We start from the raw sequence: 7,159 nt of genomic DNA on the forward strand, positions 1-7,159 counted from the left end.
AGCCGCTCTGCAGGAGAAAGATGAGGCTTTCTACTCCCGTAAAGATTTACACCCTCGGAAACCCTGTGCAGGGTCGTTATGGGTCGGAACCGACTCAACGACACTTAACAACAACAACAACATACCTCAACATAAAGAAATAAAAAATTCTCACAATTGGATCCATAAGCAACATCATGATAAATGCAGAAACTAGAAGTTGTCAAGGATTTCATTTTATTTAGATCTACAATCAGTGTCCATGGAAGCTGCAAGAGATCAAAGGATATGTTGTATTGGGCAAATCTGCTGCAAAAGGTCTCTTTAAAGTGTTAAAGAGTAAGTATGCTACTTTGAGGTTTAGGGTATGCCTACTCCAAGCCACAATATTTTCAATTGCCTCATATGCATATGAAAGCTGAACAACCAATAAGGAAAACCAAACAATTGATGCCTTCAAATTACGGTGTTGGCTAAGAACATTGAAAGAAGCATGAACTGCTAAAAGAATGAACAGATCTCTCTTGGAAGAAGTACAGTCAGAATGCTCCCTGGTGAGATTTCCTCTCCTGTACATTGGATATGTTATCAGAAGGGACCAGTTCCCAGAGATGACCATCATGCTTGATAAGGAATCAGTGAACAAGAGAAAGATCCTCAACAGAATGAATTGACATAGTGGCTAAAAATGGGTCCAAACATGATTGTGAGGATAATGGAGTATTAGACAGTGTTTTATTATATTATACATGGGCTACTATGAGTCATAACCACGTTGATGGCACCTAATAGCTAGAACAGTGAAGAAGTCTTTATTATAAGCAATAAGTGGCCTGTCTTAAGGATGGTTGTTATAAATAACAATAGAGGCAGATGGACTTCTATTTAAAATCTGATTCACTTGTTGAAGACTGATGATATCACAAAAACACATCATGCTATGAAATGGTGTTTATTATTCACACAATTGAGGTCTCTAGGAAGAGCAGAGTAGGCTTGTCAAGCAGGTCCCCTTTCTTTGCGGAAATGAGTCTGACCTGAATTTTATTGTGGTTAAGAGATAGGACCAAGAGTCCTGGTGGAATTCTGCTCTAATAAAAATTGTTGTTATGTGTCCTCAAGTCTGTTTTGACTCATAGTGACACTGTATAGGGTTTCCAAAGAGTGACTGGTGAGTTTGAACCACCTACATTGTGGTTCAAACTGACCTTATGGTCCAGTGCTTATCCTACAGTGCCACAACAGGACTCCCAAACTGTGAGATAATGTTGCTAAGTACTGTAGAATTCGTTCTGATTCATAGTGACTCTGCATGTGGTTTCTGATGAGCAACTGGTGGGTTTGAATTGTCCACATTGTGATTCACAGTCTGTTGTTTATCCTACAGAACTCTGTAATTACAGCCTTAAAAATTCTATGGGACAAATCTACTCTTTCACTATGAGTCGAAATTTACTTGACAATATCAAACAACAAAACAATAATAAGAGGTGGGACTGGGAGGAAAGTTCTGAGTTCAGAGGGGAAATTTTGTGGTTTGAGTCTCCTAGTGTAAAGCAGGGGCACTCATGCTCAGCTTACTTAGATGTAGGGCATAAAGGAAAAAGAAAAGGGTGAGGCTTAAAAGCTGCCAGCAGTCAAACATCAAAAACGGAGTTCAACTCATTGTAATGGTAAAACTATTAACAAACTGTGACCTATATTTTTCTGACATGCACTGAAAATGAGGAATGATTTGGTTTCTTCTTGCAATTTTATAGAAAAGAGAGTTTGTAGCATTGCAAATATTGGAAAAAGCTGTCTGCCTGTAAGCTGCCCTGCATTCTGGAAATGCTGAAGTATAGATCAAGAAACTGTTTTTGCTAAGCGCTGTTAAGTTGTTTCCAGCTCATAGTGGCCCTGTATTGTGTTTCTGAGGGGCAGCTGGTGAGTTTGAAATGCCAGACTTGTGGTTAGCAGTCCAGTTCGTATCCTACAGCACCATCCCAGGAGTCCAGATCAATAAGTCAGTTAAGTACATTGTTGAATCCTGAATCCTGTTGCCATCTAAAGGTAGTATACTGCAACCAACAGTAAAATCTGGCTATTGAAATGGGAACATGAGGGAGAAGCTAGGTGTGATCAAGAACCCCAGTTACACCAAGTTATTTTATGCTGTTCTTGTGGGTATCTCATACTAAAAGAACTTGATAAGGTTCCTCAATGTAAACCATCTTCCATGAATTGGGCAAAAATCTAATTTGAAACTTAAGGAAATTGGAATTCCCCACATACCATATGAGCAAATCCCAGAGTGGTTTATTGTCTTGCCTGAGTTCATTGTATAATCCAGTCATATGTTCATTATTTCTTTGCTCATTAATCTTCTTTTCAGGTTTTAATGTGTTCTTGGCACTCTTCTGGACATAGAGGTTCAATAGTGAATCAAAGTTTCTTGTTACAGAGGTTATACTTTAATGGAAGAGAGTCAAAAATAAATCCATAACATATTCTGGGATCATATATTCAAAGAATAAAAACATAGAGTAATGGAATAAAATGTGATTGTGAGGATGGATGTTTTTTCCATTAAGTGCTACTAAGTAGGTTCTGACACATAGCAACCCTGCATAGGGTTCCTGAGGAGTGGTTGGTGAGTTTGAATTGGTTACCAGTCCCACACTTATCCTACAGCACCATAACAGGATTGTTGTTGTTAAGTACCATCGAGCCAGTTCTGACTCATAGTGACACTGTATCGGGTTTCCAAGGAGCAGCTGGTAACCACCCACCTTGTGATTCAAACCAACTTTCTGGTCTAGTGCTTTATCCTAAGGTGCCACACCAGGATGTTGTTGTTGTTGTTGTTAAGTGCCATCGAGTCGGGTCCGACCCATAGCGACCCTGTACAGGGTTTCCGAGGGTGTAAATCTTTACGGGAGTAGAAAGCCTCATCTTTCTCCCGCGGAGCGGCTGGTAGTTTCGAACCGCTGACCTTAAGGTTTGCAGCCCGATTCGTAACCACTACGCTACCAGAGCACCAGGATAGACAGCAATTTACCTGGGACCTGAGATTAAAGTTCTTTCTTACAATATGATAATTGGGCTAAAACCAAGATTATAAGAAAAGGGCAACTGTGAATAGATATGGAAAAAGTGCACTTTAAGGAGAAGAAACAGCAAGTATGCAGACCTTGAAACAGGAAGATGCTTGGGGTGCTCAAGAGACAAAAAGTAGACCAGGGACCCAGCAAGATGGCAAACAGTATGAAAGATTAGGTCAGAGTGATTACAGAGTTAGATCGTGTAATGCCCTACAGTCATTTGGATTTTAATCCAGTTGGTATTTCAAAGTTTTTAAAGAGTTGTAAACAGAGAAGTTACCATTTGAGCTTTAAGGATTTAATATCCATGAACTCATTTGCTTCTCTCCTCACTTCCTATCAGCTGGACACTTCACTGTCCACTCTAGTCCTCTTTAGCCATGTCACTCTCTCTGGGGGCCAGGAGTCCCCAGGTCTTGCCATACTGTTGGCCAACCAGGTCTTAACCTGGGTTCACAGGAGTCTATTGAACATGGTCAGACTTAGCTCACAAATTCATTGCTATTTGTCCCCTACTTCCCCTTATTGGTGAACAACATGATCACTAGTCAGACCACATGCCTGCTTGTGTATTCCCCTTGAGTCTTAGTCTTAGAAGGGGGTTTGCCCTGAGGGGAACCAACCTTCATGTGTATTTCAGCACCACCCCCAGCACTCAAGCTATCCTGTGTCTATTCAGCACCTTGTGTTCCACCTTCCCCACCCTCCCCTCACCCTACCCCATACATCCAGGTAACCAACAAAGGATTTTATTTTATTTTATTCCCTTTTAGTGTGTGTTCTTTTTCTTTGTCTTTTACAATAATGGTCCTATGCAGTATTTCTCCTTTTGTAACTGACAGAGTGTTCCTTGGAGGCCAGGATGGCCAAACATTGTCTCTCAAACTTCAGACATATTGTCAGGAAGAACCAGTCGCTGGAGAAGGATATCATGTTTGGTAAGGTGGAGGGCAGAGAAAAAGAGGAAGACCCCCAACAAGATGGATTGGCAAAGTGACAGCATCTATGGACTCAAGTGTGGCAACAGTAGTGAGGTTGGTCCAGAATCTGGCAGTGTTTCGTTCTGATGTGCATAAGGTCGCTATGAGTCAGTACCGACTCAATGGCACCTAACAACAACAACAACAATTTCACTCAGCATAATGTTCTCAAGGTTCATCCATGTTATGCGGTGGCTTGTAGCTTCCTTATTATTGCTCAAGGTAGCATAATATTCCATTGTGTGTATGACCACAGTTTATTTATCTATTCTTTCATTGATGGGCACTTAGGCTGTCTTCATCTTTTTGCTATTGTAAATAGTGCTGCTATGAACATTGGTGTGCGTCTATCTAATCATATTATGGCTCATATTTCTTGTGGATAAATACCAAGTAAAGGAATTGCTGGATTATAAGGTACTTCTATTTTTACTTTCTGAGTAAGCACCATATTGATTTCCAGAGTGGTTGGACCATTTTGCAATCCCACCAGCAATGTAGGAGGGTCCTAGTCTCTCCACATCCTTTCCGGCATTTATTGTCCTTTACTTTTTTGATCTTTGCTGTTATTTTTGGTGTGAGATGACATCTCATTGTTGTTTTGATTTGCATCTCTCTAATGGCTATTGATTACATCTTAATGTAAAGAAAACAAAAATCCTCACCACTGGACCAATAAACAATATTCTTATCGATGGAGAAAAGATTGAAGTTGTCAAGGATTTCATTCTTCTTGGATCAATTATCAACACTTATGGAAGCAGCAGTCAAGAAAACAAATGACATATTGCATTGGGCAAATCTGCTTCATAAGACCTTTTTAAAATATTGAAGAGCAAAGATGTCAGCTTGAAGACTAAGGTGTGCTTGATCCAAGCCATGGTATTTTCAATAACCTTATATACATGTGAAAGCTGCCTGGATCTCCTCCTTGGTGAGTGTCTGTTCATGTCCTGTGCCCATTGTTTAATTGGATTTTTTTTTTTTTTCTTGTAGTTGTGGTTTCCTATATATTTTAGATATTAATCCCTTGTCTAATGTGTCTTTGCAAAATATTTTTTCCAATTCTGTGGGATCACTTTTTACTCTTTTGGTGAAGTCTTTTGATGCACATAAGTTTTTCATTTTTAGTACATCCCAATCATGTATTTTGTCTACTTTTGTTTGTGTAGTTTTCAAAATGTTTAGTAGACTGTGTTTGCCTTCTATTAGAACCCTCACATTTGTCCTTATTTTTTTTCATTGATGGTCTTTACAATTCTGGGATTCACATTTAGGTCTTTAATCCATGCTGAGTTGGTTTTTGTATAAGGTAAAGTTCTTTTTTCAATCTTTTACGTAACACTTTCCAGTTCTGTCAGCTCCATCTATTGAACAGACTATCTCTTCATCACGCAGTTGTGGTCACATAGGCAATCTAAAATCAAACCTTACAAAATCCAACTACCCAGTCAAGAGCCAACACCATTTGTCATACACCAGATAAGCAGTCAATACCAGCTACACTTATTCTGAGTTGAGTAATAAGAAGAGTGAAAAGGGAAGCCCATCACCTGATCACATTTACCTTGAGGCAATCAGAAAGCATAATGCCTATGAGGTTATTGAAAATACCATGGCATGGGTCAGGCACACCTTAGTCCTTGTGAAATTAGTCAGTCACAAAAGGACAAATATTGCATATGATGGTTAATTTAAAAGCTTAAGAAAAGTTACCCATACAAAAACAAACAAGCATAAAGTTTGTTATTGGTGGGTGTCGGGTGGTTGGCTTGAGGGGGTAGAGTGATGGGATGGTAGAGCACAGGGTAGGGGGTAGACACTTAATAGTTTGGGTGTTGGTGATGGCAATGCACAAGAAGGGGAAGGAGTGGAAGAACAAGGTAGATAGGGGAACACTGAGGCAAACTTGCATGGACTAAATGAGACAGAGATAAATAGTGATGGATGCTCAACCTTGGAATAACAGGGCTTTCTAATCTGAACAGGGGAAATAATTCTAAGATGCTTGGCTCTCTTATGAATATTGGTTTTCCTTGCCTACAATTGTAAAATAGACACTTCAGCGGGATAGAAAGGAATGTCAGGAAATATAATTACAGAAAGCATGTAAGCCTATCTTCAGTCTATAACTGATTGGAATACTTAAGAGGGGTTCTACAACTTGCCCAGTGAAATAAACACCTTGTGGAGTCTTTGCAGTGTATAGGAACTTAGGTGGACATCTAAGCCCCATCCAGAACCTTCTGAAGTGGGACATTCCTACTAGAAAGGACAAGTAGGTCAGCCTGGAATAGCTAGAGGAACAGACGATACATCTTCAAAGAAAAATCTTCAGGAAAAACCCTAAACAAAAATGGCAGTATGATTGGCTACTACAAGAACAAGCAAGTTGTTCACTGGTGAACCATCAAGACAAGCAATCAAGGCCCTTCAGGACAAACCTCCCTCCAAGACTGAAAGTCAAAGGGAACACATGAGCAGATATGTATGCTTGCTGGTGACCACATTGGTCTACTGGTGAATGGAAGAGGTAGAAAGGCAGTAATAAATAATGGGCTAGCTCAAGCATGTTCCATAGATTTGCTTTGATCTGGAGATGAGAGAGAGAAAAGAAAGGGCTGATTGGTCTGAAGTGTTGTGAGACTTGGAGACCCCTGAGCCCATGGACAAGTACATAGCCACTGAAGGCTAGAGCTCAGAGTGAAGCATCCAGCTGATATGAAGTGAGAGGAAATGCACAAAAAGGTCCATCATTGCAGATAATACCCATTTGACCTAGCCACAATAGCTTGATAATCAGAACTCGACTAGGAGAAGATAAAAAACAAGTTTTGATAAAGAAAACAAGTGTAAATTGCTACAATTTGATGAACTTGACCTATACTTATGGATGTAGTAGCTCAAAATACCAATTGACAGGGAAGGAGTCGTCACATCAAGTATCAATCATAAACTCTCCATATACAGGGTAGATAGAGATGGACAACTTCTTAGACATTTACTACCTAAAATGAGGGGGCGATAAAGGCATGAAGTTACTGGTTTATAAGTTGTCAAGAGGGAGTTAATTTAATAGTGTGTGGGGGAAGAACAAACAAAATGGCGGATCGGGTG

The 7,159-nt window shown here is 39.9% G+C and overlaps 1 pseudogene; it reads left to right on the forward strand.

Annotated features, from left to right (window-relative positions):
* Positions 1-3,143: 3,143 nt before the first annotated feature.
* LOC102822473 overlaps positions 3,144-7,159 on the forward strand; it is a 43,693-nt pseudogene continuing 39,677 nt past the window's right edge.

Source organism: Chrysochloris asiatica, unplaced genomic scaffold (genome assembly GCF_000296735.1).
Source record: "Chrysochloris asiatica unplaced genomic scaffold, ChrAsi1.0 scaffold00120, whole genome shotgun sequence".
Classification (NCBI taxonomy): Eukaryota; Metazoa; Chordata; class Mammalia; order Afrosoricida; family Chrysochloridae; genus Chrysochloris; species Chrysochloris asiatica.